Here is a 15,052-nt window from a genome sequence, read left to right on the forward strand (position 1 = left end):
TACCATATACTTGAAACTCACACATGTAGAAATGAAAGGGGGTCGAAGGGATTGTCTTGTTTTGTTTGAAAACCGATGCAACCATGAACCAAGCCTTGAAAGGCTGACTTGGTCACGTATTAGACATGCCAAGGAGGTGTCCCAACCATGGATATAGCCCCTAGGCAGCCAAAAACAGATACATCCTCCTTTGACAGCAAGAATCAAAAATCGAAACTCAAAGTGACACTAAGGATGAGTTGCTGTAAATTCTGAATTTCAGCATGCATAGGGCTTGAACCAATGGACAAATGTGTTCCTAACATGTCCTAGTACATGCCTAGGAGCAGCCTTGGAAGACTGGAATCGAACCATACCCTGAAACCACCAAAAACGTAGGAACCGTGAAGCACAAGAGGAACCGAAAAATTCTGTACATAAGTTTTTGAAAGGTGCTTGATAAAATTTCGGTTTTTGGCTAACAAAACATGATCATGTAATGTTTAAAAATCATAATACGACTTGATTGAAGAGTCAATAAAAATATAAACATGCCTTGGTTTCGTTTTGAAAAGAAAACGAACGAAACGACGACGCGGCGCGGAGGAGGCGGAGTGATCTTCTTGATCTTCCTTCTACTCAATTATTTTCTCTCTTACTCAAGCTATGAGGCTCACGAAAATGCTCTGAAATGATCTCAAATTTTAGGTGCAAGGAGAGAGGAAATGATGGTTAGGAGAGTGAGTGGGGAGAGGTTGCAATATAAAAGGGATGGCAAGACCAAGTCTTGCTCTCTTTTGAAATTTGAAATGGTTTGATATCAAAATGATTGTTGGAGGGTTAGATGGGGTGTGACCGATTCTTCATGCTAAACAAGGTTAGGATAATGATCTAATATTAATTAATGGGGTCTAATAGATTAAAGGATTATCATGCCAAGAAATAATAAAGAAGGAGTCAAAGGTGGTGAGTTGTCAAAGAATTGTTGTCTCACTAAGGGGTGGCCGAAATTTGAAATAAAATGAAGGAAAATATTGTTTAGTTAGTGTATTTTAAATCTTTAGAGCCTTACCTATCCTTTAAATAATTTAGTGAATTAACACCTTAATTATGGAACATAAATGAACTTATGTCCTACTTACCTCAAGTTACTTAAATAATTCCTTAAACCTCCTTTTAACTTAAATTAACTTATTAGCTAGCTAAAATAAATTCTGGAATGATTTCTAAATCTTAAATTTTATCTCAAAACTCCAACTCCAGTCCGGCCTCAGTAAATTAACTGAAAAGATAAAAATTTAAACTACTGCATAAAATAATTAACTTTAAAGGAAAGAATAAATACTCATGCAAAAATAATAAAATCATTTTAATTTAGGATACTAGAATTATGCATGGCTTATACGTAGTCTAATTTACGGGTTCTACAACTCTCCCCCCCCTTAAATGAAATTTCATCATCGAAATTAAAACTTACCGAATAACTCGGGGTACCGACTCCTCATCTCTGGCTCAGACTCCCACATAGCTTCCTCCTCTGAATGGTTGAGCCATTTGACTTTCACTCGCTTAACTAGCTTGTTTCGAAGCTTCTTCTCCTATCTGTCTAAGATCTGCATTGGTCTCTCCTCATATGACAGGTTCGGAGTAAGCAGCAACGGCTCAAAGTTTAAGATATGCGAAGGATTCGCCATGTACTTCCTCAGCGTGGAGACATGGAACACATTTTGTACTCCGGCCAGATTCGGCGGAAGAGCAACACGATAAGCTAACGTCCCAACTCTGTCGAAGATCTCAAATGGTCCAATGAATCTCGGACTGAGTTTTCCTTTCTTCCCAAATCGCATGACTCCCTTCATAGGTGCTACCTTCACAAAGACATGGTCGCCCACGGCAAACTCTAGGTCTCTCCTCCTCTGATCTGCATAACTTTTTTGTCGACTCTGAGCAGCCCTCATCCTATCACGGATCTTGACTACTACATCGGCAGCCTGCTGAATAATCTCCGGACCCAACTCTGATCTCTCCCCTACTTCGTCCCAATGAACAGGAGATCTGCACTTGCGGCCATATAGTGCTTCATATGGAGCCATACCGATAGACGACTGAAAACTGTTGTTATAGGTGAACTCTACCAATGGCAACTTCGACTCCCAACTCCCAGAGAAATCAATAACACAAGCACGGAGAAGATCCTCTAAAATCTGAATAACTCGCTCTGACTGGCCATCTGTCTGAGGATGGAAAGCTATGCTAAACAGCAACTTCTTACCCATAGTCGAATGCAAACTCTTCCAAAATGAGGAAGTGAATCTGGGATCTCTGTCAGATACGATAGAAACTAGAATACCATGAAGTCGGACTATCTCCCGGATATACAACTCTGCATACTGAATCATGGTGAAAGTCGTCTTAATAGGCAAGAAGTCCGATGATTTGGTAAGACGATCTACAATCACCCAGATAGCATTTGATCCTCTGACTGACTTCGGCAAACCGGTCACGAAGTCCATGGTAACATTCTCCCACTTTCACTCGGGAATAGGAAGAGGCTTGAGCAAACCTGCTGGTCTCTGATGCTCCGCCTTCACTAACTAACAAGTCAGACACTCGGATAAAAACCGCCTGATGTCTTTCTTCATCCCAGGCCACCAATACAATGACTACAGATCTTGGTACATCTTCGTAGTCCCTGGATGAATAGAGTACGGCGACATGTGGGCCTCTGATAAAATATCTGCTCGGATAGAACCACTGCTAAGAACCCACATCCTGTCTCGGTATCTCACAATACCGTCGCTAACTTAATACAAGATACTGCCATTGGCTACATCTCTCTGCTTCCACTTTGCTAACTGCTCATCTGCTGACCGACCACTGCGAATACGGTCTAGAAGAGAGGACTGAATAGTCAAGGTAGATAGACGGGGAACTCTACCTTGAGGATAAGACTCTAGATCAAACCTCTGCATCTCAAGCTGAAGAGGTCTCTGAATCGTCAAATGAGCCATCACTGCGACTTTTCTGCTCAATGCATCTATAACTATATTAGCTTTACCCGGGTGGTAGCTAATGTCACGGTCATAATCCTTCGCAAGCTCCAACCAACGCCTCTGACGCATGTTCAGCTCCTTCTGCGTAAAGAAATACTTGAGGCTCTTGTGGTCGGTAAAGATCTGGCACTTCTCTCCATACAAATAATGCCTCCAAATCTTCGGGGCAACTACTACGGCTGCCAACTCTAGATCATGGGTAGGGTAGTTCTTCTCATGGATGTTCAACTGACGAGAAGCATACGCTATCACCTTCCCATGCTGCATCAATACTGCGCCAAACCGAGCTTCGAAGCATCGGTGTACAAAACAAAATCTCCGGGTCCTAACGGCATGGCCAAAACCGGTGCTGAGATAAGAGCTTGCTTCAAAGTATCGAAGCTTTTCTGACACTCCTCGCTCCACTCAAATTTAGCATTCTTCTTGGTCAATGATGTGAGTGGAACGGCAATAGAGGAAAATCCCTTAATGAACTTCCGATAATATCCTGCTAGCCCAAGAAAACTGCGGATCTCTGATGCATTCTGCGGCACAACCCAATCTCTGACTGTGGCAACTTTCGTTGGGTCTACCTCAATACCACTGCTAGAAACAATGTGGCCTAAGAACGCCACCTTCTCTAACCAAAATTCGCACTTGCTGAACTTTGCGAATAACTTGTGCTTCTGCAAGGTCTGCAGCACTGTGGTCAGATGTCTGCTGTGATCCTCCTGATTCTTGGAGTAGACGAGAATGTCGTCTATGAATACTATCACAAACTGGTCAAGATACGGCCGAAATACGCGATTTATGAGATCCATGAAGATCGCTGGCGCATTCGTCAGACCGAACGGCATCACAAGGAACTCATAGTGGCCATAACGAGTCCTAAAAGCAGTCTTGGAAACATCATCATCTTTCACCCTCAACTGGTTATAACCGGAATGCAGATCTATCTTGGAGAATATCAAAGCTCCCTGCAACTGATCAAATAGATCCTCAATCCGCGGAAGTGGGTACTTGTTCTTCACTATAACCCTGTTCAATTCCCGGTAATCAATGCAAAGTCTCATCGTGCCATCCTTCTTCTTTACAAACAAGACTGGCGTGCCCCATGGTGAAAAACTCGAGCGAATGAACTCCTTGTCTAGAAGTTCTTGAATCTGCTTCTTAAGCTCTGCCATCTCTGTCGGTGCTAGTCTGTACGGCGCTTTGGAGATCGGAGCCGTACCTGGCATAAGCTCAATAGAAAACTTCACCTCTCGCTCGGGTGGTATACAGAGACGTCCTCAGGAAAAATGTCTAAGAAGTCTCTAACAATCGGAACATCTGCGGCTGACTGACTGGGTGCCTCGGGGACAGATATAAAAGTTGCTAAGAATACCCGACACCCTCTATGCATGAGCTTCCTAGCCCGGACATAAGGAATAATGCGCGGTAAGGGAAAGTACCTGTCCGGCTCAAATAAGAACTGCGTCATTCCAGACGGTCGGACTAGAACAGATCTCCGCTGGAAGTCAATCAAAACTCTGTTCCGCAATAGCCAGTCCATCCCTAGAATGATGTCAAACTCTGGCATCGGCAACACGATCAGATCCGCATAAACAAGTTTGCCATGGAGCTCAAGATCTAAGTCTCGGATCACATTGGTAGCTGCTATCTCCTCACCAGGAAGGCAATACTACTGAATAGGCTACATCTAGCCCAACGGTCTTGACCTTGAGGAAATTAGCAAAGGTCTCCGAAATAAAGGAATAAGTAGCCCCTGAATCTATCAAGGCCTTCGTAGCGGAACCAGATATAAAAATTCTCCCTGAAAGATCGGAACTCTAAGTTGAACCAATAGTTACAAGAACTAAACTTATAGACATGCAAAGGCCAGAGTTCTTCTAACCTAATTCCCTAAAATAATACTGAGTAGAGCATGCAATCCTACTGCAATTCTATGTTCAGAAATCTTAACCCGAAACATTAAACCCCAAATGTCAACTTAAAGCTTAAAGGTACCTGTCATAAGCATGGTCTCCGGGTTCGTCTCCGTGGCATGGAGAGTAAAAACTCTGCCTTGGGTAGGCAGATTCCTCTAAGGGCACTGCAGAAGTAAGTGGTCTGAACTACCACACTTATAACACTTCCCTAAACCAAACATACATGCTCCAGGATGGCGGCGTGAGCACTTGGGACAGACTGGGTGCTCAAAGGTCCTTGGGACTGCACGTCCCTAATGCTGCTGCCTCTGTCCTCTGTTCTTGGGTGGGCCATGGAAAGGCCTCTTGTTCTGATGCTGCTGATGAGGAGGAGGAGTGCGGTGTGGTACTGGGACTGATCGCTTACCCTGGCGATCCCTCTCAATGTCGATCTGATCTTGCTCTGCAGCAAGAGCTATGGAAACCGCGACTTCAAAAGTAGTAGGGCCTGCCACTCTAACATCGCGGCGCAAGATCGGCCGCAGACCATCCATAAATTGTCTCAGTTTGGCTCCAGCATCACTGGCGATCAGAGGCACAAAGTGGCAACCCCTCTCAAACTTACGGACGAACTCCGTAACAGTCAGATCACCCTGCCTCAGGGTCATGAACTCCCTGGTCAACCAGGAACGCACCTCATCAGTAAAATATTTGGAGTAGAATACCTCCGTGAAGCGCGTCCAACTCAGCGTAGCCAAGTTCAAAGCTACTGATGCTCCTTCCCACCATAAGCGGGCATCTCCTCCGAATAGATAGGTGGCACATCGAACTCTGTCTGCATCTCCAAGCTCCATGAACTCGAAGATAACTTCGAGGGACTTGATCTAGCCCTCGGCAATCATGGGGTCCGTCGTCCCTGAAAACTCCTTAGGACGCATCTTCATGAATCTCTCATAAGTAGCCTCGGGCCCTGTCGGCCTGGCTGCCACAGCATGGTTCCCCGCAAACTGTGCGAAGAACTGAGTCATCCCAGCTAGCATCTGGGCATTCATGTCAGGTGGAGGTGGAGGTGGTAAGTCCCTCTCCTGCCTCTGGTTCATGTCGTCCTCCTAATGAGGCTCATCCTCTCTAGTGCGCTCGAGAATGCGTCTAGGGGGCATACTGTTCCATACATAACCCATACGTAACCAACATGCATAATTCCATAATTTATTTAAATTTAAATACTGAACAATAAAAATCTGGACGTAAAACATTTCATGAAAACATGCTGTTAAAATATTTCATGCTGCAAAAGAAATGCGTAAATGTAAAACTTACAGACCGAAGACGTGACTCCATGAGCTTCTCGTGGTCAATAGTAGTACAACCCTTTATAGAACCATTGCTCTGATACCAGCTATAATGGCCCGAAAATTCGTGTTTGAAAATTTGCGAAAAATTTAAAATTTTTTTTTAAAATAATTAAAATGCCTCATTCACCAAAATAAACTGATAAATCAAGTTTAATGTTCAAAATAGCAGCGGAAGAAATTATTGTTCGCAAAATAAAAAGTTTAAAGTAATCCAACAACTGATAAAAATGTTTGAGCATAAAAATGGTAAATGCCGTAAATGAGGTCCTCGGGTTCCACTACTGCCGACCCAAGCTGGCTCACTGGTCCCCGCCCTCGGTCTCGATCTCATCCGTACCTACAACAATCAAGTCTAGTGAGTCTAAAGACTCAGCATGCATATATCGTAAATAATATAGTAAAATTGCATGGGATAAAATATCATGTCATGAGGCATAATGTGAAAATAACTTATCATGAGCAATTATAATACGTGCATAACTGACTGAAAATCATAAGTGAAATTTTTGCTAAATCGAGCCCTGTAATAAAATAACATGTCATAAATTTTCTGTTGAGATTATGTTCTACGCAAGTGGCCCTTGCACTAAACTGAACTGAACTGACCGGTAACTGGCGACCGGGTGAAGTAATGAACGTCTGATCAGACTAATACCAAAGTATACTGGGTGGTACTGAACTGAACTGACCGGTAACTGACGACCGGATGATACAATGATCCCATGATAGTGAAATGGTCACAAGCAATATCGCATAAATCTCAAAAATGAATATTTTATATTTTTATGCACGTAATATAATTAAATGGCATAATTAAATATCCTGTATTATTTTATCACATGGATTGGATCCTTCCCAGGCTCGCTGCGACCTAAATTTACCATGAGAAATGTGCAAATGATTTAACTTGACCAAACTATGTAATTAAATCTCAAAAATGGCACCATTACGCCTAACGACTTCGTATTTAATCATGACTCCGTACCAACCCGAACCAACACCAACCATCATATATTCATGATTAAAATACGCCTAAAATGATGAAATAATGCTCCTAAAATGGTAAGGGCCGAAATTTTGGTGAATGGAGGCCAAAATATGAAACGCTCTTTCGAGAGTCAATTTGGCACCTCGCACCGTAATTCCTCGTACGACCTCTAAAATGATCCGAATCACAAACGGCCAAAAACATGACCTTTCCAACTCAATGAAGCACTCTCCAGTCCAAGGTCATAGGCTAGAAGCCAACCAAGAACTCAAACGAGGCTCTGAACCAACGCACCACTTGCTGTCCACAAAAATACAGCAGCCGTGCCTTCGCTTCCTTGTGTCGTTTTCAAGACAACCGGCCATTGTGGCCTGAAACACCGACCAGAGGCTCTTACCAACATCCTAGGATATGGTTTGAACCATGGCTAAGGGCCCTAGTCCAGCCACAATTCAAACCATACCTTAAATGCGCCGCACGTCCCACCGGAGACCAAATCTGCGCTCATGGGGAGTATTGCTTCGTTTGCTGTCATGGACCTTTCCACTGGCCATTTGATTGACCATGGCATGATCTAGACATCATAAGGTATGGTATGAACCATGGCTAAGGGCTAAAAAGCCAACCAAGGTCCACCCCAATACCATATACTTGAAACTCACACATGTAGAAATGAAAGGGGGTCGAAGGGATTGTCTTGTTTTGTTTGAAAACCGATGCAACCATGGACCAAGCCTTGAAAGGCCGACTTGATCACGTATTAGACATGCCAAGGAGGTGTCCCAACCATGGATATAGCCCCTAGGGCAGCCAAGACCAGATACGTCCTCCTTTGACAGCAAGAATCAAAAATCGAAACTCAAAGTGACACTAAGGATGAGTTGCTGTAAATTCTGAATTTCAGCATGCATAGGGCTTGAACCAATGGACAAATGTGTTCCTAAAATGTCCTAGTACATGCCTAGGAGCAGCCTTGGAAGACTGGAATCGAACCATACCCTGAAACCACCAAAAACGTAGGAATTGTGAAGCACAAGAGGAACCGAAAAATTCTGTACATAAGTTTTTGAAAGGTGCTTGATAAAATTTCGGTTTTTGGCTAACAAAACATGATCATGTAATGTTTAAAAATCATAATATGACTTGATTGAAGAGTCAATAAAAATATAAACATGCCTTGGTTTCGTTTTGAAAAGAAAACGAACGAAACGACGACGCGGCGCGGAGGAGGCGGAGTGATCTTCTTGATCTTCCTTCTACTCAATTATTTTCTCTCTTACTCAAGCTATGAGGCTCACGAAAATGCTCTGAAATGCTCTCAAATTTTCGGTGCAAGGGGAGAGGAAATGATGGTTAGGAGAGTGAGGGGGAAGGGGTTGCAATATAAAAGGGATGGCAAGACCAAGTCTTGCTCTCTTTTGAAATTTGAAATGGTTTGATATCAAAATGATTGTTGGAGGGTTAGATGGGGTGTGACCGATTCTTCATGCTAAACAAGGTTAGGATAATGATCTAATATTAATTAATGGGGTTTAATAGATTAAAGGATTATCATGCCAAGAAATAATAAAGAAGGAGTCAAAGGTGGTGAGTTGTCAAAGAATTGTTGTCTCACTAAGGGGTGGCTGAACTTTGAAATAAAATGAAGGGAAATATTGTTTAGTTAGTGTATTTTAAATCTTTAGAGCCTTACCTATCCTTTAAATAATTTAGTGAATTAACACCTTAATTATGGAACATAAATGAACTTATTTCCTACTTACCTCAAGTTACTTAAATAATTCCTTAAACCTCCTTTTAACTTAAACTAACTTATTAGCTAGCTAAAATAAATTCTGGGAATGATTTCTAAATCTTAAATTTTATCTCAAAACTCCAACTCCAGTCCGGCCTCACTGAATTAACTGAAAAGATAAAAATTTAAACTACTGCATAAAATAATTAACTTTAAAGGAAAGAATAAATACTCACGCAAAAATAATAAAATCATTTTAATTTAAGTTACTAGAATTATGCATGGTTTATACGTAGTCTAATTTACGGGTTCTACAAAAATATTACAAATGTGGGGTGTTTGTAAAAATATAACAATACAGTGTAAAAAACTCCGGATTCAAATTTTTTTAAAAAAAAAATTAAAAGTCACGAATTTAATGAATAGTCTGTCGCGGATTCATTGAGTCCCGTGACTCCAATTCCCCAACCCGTGACTCCGCCCTTCCATTCCCGTGACTCCTTTCTCCAATTTAAATTGCGCCGAAGACGTAACAATTCGAACACATTTTCTCAGCGCAAGTCTTCCTTGTTTTTCTTCTTCTCTAGTTTCACTCATTTTTTGTTTCGTTTTTTGCGGCGACAGTTTCTATTAATAAAAATTCGTCTCGATCGGACGTTGTGTTAATAAGTTTGATTTTATCGAAAATTATCAGGTATGAAATTATTTTATTTTTATTGAATTAAAGTTGTTTTATAATTTTTGTTATTATAATAATGCTTAACTTTGATAGGTTATTTCATACCAGTGAATCCTAAGAGATAACGTTATTTTTTTTTAAAATTTAATATATTATTGTTTTGGAATTAAATATATACGTGAAATAACGTTATTTTATTGTTTGGGAAATTAAAATATATTTTAATTTTTTTAATTTTCACATATTATTTTTTACAATAATATGTGAAATAACGTTAATTTTATTGTTTAGGAAAGAACATTTTTTAATTTTTTTTAAATTTTGGTAATTAATTTCCAAACAATAATAAAATAACGTTATTTCCCAAACAATATTTCATACGAGTGAATCAAAAAATTTATTATTGTTTGGGAATCTTAATTGTTTTGGAATTTAGAAGTTGCGGTAATCTTTTTTAACATTTTGGGAATTAAACAAATTAAGATTTTCATGTTCCTCTTAAAATATGAAAACAATTATTTATAGCTAGTAAATAATTTACAATTTTTTTAACATTTCATTGTTAAGTTACGGTAAATTTAAAAAATTACATTATTTATACTAATGACATTAATTTAAATATATTTATTTATAGTAATTAAATTTAGATAATAATAACATTAATTGTGTATTAATTTTTGCATCCACGTTTAAACAAATTTTTAATTCAACATAGAATATAAATATATTATGATATTAATTATTTAACTAATCGTTTCTATTTAGATTAATAATAGTCTTAATTTACAATAGTTTGAAATAATAACAATAATAATAATTATTATTATAATTATTTTAATTAAAATAACTAGAATATTTGGAGTATTAGTATAATCAAAATATTTATAGTTATTCATATTACTATTGTTATTAATATAATTATTTGTTACTATTATAAGTAAAGACAATATAATTATTTACAGTAAGTAGTTTATTTACGTATTATAAATTACTATTTATATTTTAAAAAAACTTATCATCTTTATAACATTTATCAATTTATCATCAGCATATACGTTTTATTATTTACAGCAGAAAATTAAAAATAAATTTCGTTTAATATAAAATATGTAGTTACATTTTTTGACAAAAATTATAATATTTGTTAACTAATGATTTTTTGTTTGCAAGATGGCTGAAAATACGGATAATGTGTTGTATTTGCGGGGTAGACACATATCAAATAGTATCAACGCTGAGAACATGGATGCACTAATTCCGCCGCGCCGGTCTGACAAATGTCTTTGGAGATTGCTTAGTGCTGGGATTCACCTCGGTGTCCGTCTATGTCTTGCACGCATGGGTTTCTATGGTGTCATTCAGTGTGGTCCTATTAAAAATTATGATAATCATTTGCTTACAACCCTTGTTGAGAGATGGCGACGTGAGACACACACATTTCACCTTACCGTGGGCGAGGCAACAATCACCCTACATGAAGTTGCCCTTATTTGGGGGTTGAATATTGATGGCATTCCCATCACTGGTGTAGATACCGCGTACATACATTACAAAAGCGTTTCGTTACTTAGTTGGGTTTTACGCCCACATCTTCTCAGATTAAAGGTGCACATCTTTATCTAATCGCTTTGCTAGACCATTTCCTAAATAATACGATTAATGATCAAAGCACTGAAGAGGACGTGACACAATATTCTCGTTGTGTTGCATTAATGATCATTGGTGGATATATTTTTCCGAACTCGGAAGGTGATGCTGTGAAACTTATGTATTTTCAGTTCCTTGAGGACATAGAATTAGTGGATACGTATAGTTGGGGTTCTGTTGTGTTGGCATATCTTTATAGAGAGTTGTGCGACACATCAATGAGATTAAAAGTCGATTTGTGTGGCCCAGTTCAGATATTCTAGGTATTTGTACACTTCTACGGTCGTTATATTTGTTGTACTTATTTTTTCTTATGATTTGACTATTTCTGTTGTATGTTATTGCAGATTTGGGTGTGGCATAGAATTACTCTTCTTTGCCCTGATAGAGCGCAACAGGTATCTATTTCAGAAGAGCAGGCTGCGGATGTGCTTCAGGGTCTACCATTCCCCTCATACGGCGCACGGTACTATTAAGAAATAATTAACATTTATTATTATTATTTTGTTATTTTGTTTAAATTAAAATATTGTGTACTTTTATAAATTACAGGTGGAGACGCGGATTCTCTTGGACACACACGGCCCATCATTCGGTCCGTATAATGAGATATGCTTGACATGATAGTAGAAGGGCATGTAGATATATAAATTAGTTGTTTAGAGTTTGAAATTTTTTTACAAATTCAGTCTGAATTATATATTATCAAATTGCTAATCTTTTTTTCATTTTAATTGCTTCAGTTTTTATGGACAGTTTATGACATGGAGTCCCCGGAGGTTGGCAGAATTCTTGATGGAAATAGAATTCATCTATGTCGATCGGCATGCGCATTGATAAATTTTCATATAGTTGAGATGCATAAATTGTAGACTATCATCATCTGTGATATAAACATGTTCTTCAATGTAACGCGAGCTATAACAATATTTCGTTGACAATTTGATGCAGAATTTTGATTGGTCAATCTCCAGCTTCCGATGCACATTCACCCGTTGGGAAAATGTAGTAGACCGAGGGATTTTAATGGGCTTGATCGCGGGGATACTATATCCAACCCTACCATCTTCAATAATGACGTAGCCACCTACATAAAATAAGGCTCTCACAGTATCCATGTCTTCATCAAAAACTATGACATAATGTATACAATCATAACAAAATTTAATTATGAATTTCTTACACATATATTAAAATCATGACATAATGTATACAATCATAATAAAAGTTCAAAAATCACTTACAAATTTTTTTCATTATTATTAAATTTATATTGTCAAATCAATTTAATTAAAATTTATATTTAATAATACCAATATTTTTTTAATAATAATAAAAAAATTAATATGACTTATATAAAAAAATTAAATTTTTAAACATTTGTAATTATAAGACGCTAATATTAACTCATTCTCATATTTAAATAATATAATATAATTACATTTAAAATATGAACTTTGAGATTTTTTTCAAACATCAACAATTTTAGTATTCGGCTTAATAATTTTAAATATAAAATATAACAAGCCGTTAAAATTTTTGCAAAATTCTCACACTTGTTAGATTTTATTAATTTATAATATTTTTTTAAAAAAAAGCCGTTAAGCTTCCGCACATTTATCATATTTAATTTAATTAAAATGTTTAGTAGTATCCTTAATAAGCAATAATACAGAATTTAAAAGTATTTAATTAAAACTAAATATTGTTTTACTACATATTATTAAATAATATGTACGTGTCATTTTTTAATTTTACTATTAATTTTATTTTGTTTATTAGCTAATTCCTGTCACTAATAATTATTATTGCCATTAGATCATTTTTTCTTAAAATATATCACTCATTAATATAAATCAAAAAGTATATAAAAACAAATTGAGAATAAGTTTTAAAATTTCACATAATTTTAACCGCCCTAATTTGGTATATAGGCTGGAAACCAATAACCTCCATGTGTGCGAAAGCCACTAAGGAAAAGTTTGGTGTAACAACGCCAAGTATCATATTCCTCATCTTGATCCCAAGCCCCAGATGGTATCAGAGCCATGGAAATAGTCTGGATAATAATTTAGCACTTTTTATTCAGATGAATATTTTCGGTTTTAGAGAAACTGTTCAAAACAGTTTAAATGAAGAATATGATTTACCTGATAATTTAGATTTATTGAATAAATGGACTATTCCTAAGATAGATTCTAAAATGATCTATAAGTTAGGAACCTTTGAAAAAATTGGTTTTAAACAAGTAGTTAAAACTACAGAATCATCAGTACCTCTTCATGATAATGAAATGGTTATTAAATTGTTAAATAATAAAGATATTTTGCCTTATAGGAAAAATTACAGATTCATGCATATAGGTTTAATTCAAATAGCTTTTAGACCTTTAACATTAAAAGGACTACCAGAAAGCTTCATAGCAGCTTTAAGAGATGGTAGAAATTTGAATTGGAAACAATCCCTTATGGGAATAATTCAATCTAGTCTGGCACATGGTCCAGTATATTTTGAAGTTTATCCGAATGTATCTTTATCTTTGTCTGATATTAATATATTAGATTCTTTAACATTAAATGTTAAAACTCATGGATATAATTATACTCCCGGTACAGAAGTTATATGTATTTGTTATCGTATTTATTATAAGCCATTATTTACACTAAATCCTATGTGTAAAAGAATAGATAAAAAATTAAATGAAACTATTCTTATAGAAACTAATTTTAATAGATCTAATATTACAACCCGTAGATCTATAAAATGGGAAGAAATTGAATTTCCAGAAAACTGGATAATTGAACAAGCTGTTCCTAGAAATCCTATAATAAATAGGGATTTACAACAAGTTATTCAGAATAATGAAGGATATGTTCAAATACAGTTTAATAATGAACAAAGAAGATTACTGCCATCTTCTATCTATACTAGATCAAGATCTAGTCATTCTTTTATTTCGCCTTTAGATTATTTGGTGGATATTCCTCAAACTTCTAGAGCTTCTACTTCTCAGATAAGAGAAGATGTTGAGTCTCATGTACAAAATACAATAGATGACTTAATCATTAATCAAAATAATATTGTTCATAAAAGTAACTTTCAAAAAGTTAGAGAAACTGATACAGTTTCAGATATGAATTTTAGTATTTAATGGATAGTAAAACTAAAATTGATTTTACTAAAGGATCTCTTGCTAGAGCAAGAATCAATGCAGAATTTTATTTATCCAAATGGAAATCTTTTAGAAATTGGTACTTTAAAAGTTTTTCTAAAGAAGAGTTTGATTATATTGTTGTGGAATTTTATAAGTATTGTGAAAACCAGAATAAATTGATTCATTTTGTTCCTTGGTTTTTTAAAACATTTATTATAGATTATATTTCTATTCTTGAAAGAAATTATAAACTTTCTTCTGGACAGATTCAAAAATCTGTCTATCCTCCTCAACAATCTTTTATTATAGAAAAGAATAATAAAATTTTAAATTTTACTGCTTTTTCTAAATTATTTGAAAATGATATGTTACAAATAACTGTTAAACATATTAATCAGATAATAGAAAAACAGAATTATACAAATTTGTATCTTACGATAATAGGTGAAGAAATAATTTCTCTTAAGGATCGTATTGATAAAATTATTCTGGCTATTAATCAAATTAAACCAGATGTTCATATTCAAACTAAAGAAGAAGAAACTAATATTGTTTCTATTGCTACTTCTTCTATTC

The 15,052-nt window shown here is 36.5% G+C and overlaps 1 long non-coding RNA gene across 1 annotated transcript; it reads left to right on the forward strand.

Annotated features, from left to right (window-relative positions):
* Window positions 1-11,353: 11,353 nt before the first annotated feature.
* Window positions 11,354-11,905, forward strand: LOC142517695 (uncharacterized). Its single transcript, XR_012813359.1, has 3 exons — window positions 11,354-11,585; window positions 11,670-11,788; window positions 11,875-11,905. It is a non-coding gene; the product is annotated as an uncharacterized LOC142517695 (long non-coding RNA).
* The last annotated feature ends 3,147 nt before the right edge of the window (window positions 11,906-15,052 follow it).

The sequence above is a fragment of the Primulina tabacum genome, chromosome 11 (assembly GCF_025594145.1).
Source record: "Primulina tabacum isolate GXHZ01 chromosome 11, ASM2559414v2, whole genome shotgun sequence".
NCBI lineage: Eukaryota > Viridiplantae > Streptophyta > Magnoliopsida > Lamiales > Gesneriaceae > Primulina > Primulina tabacum.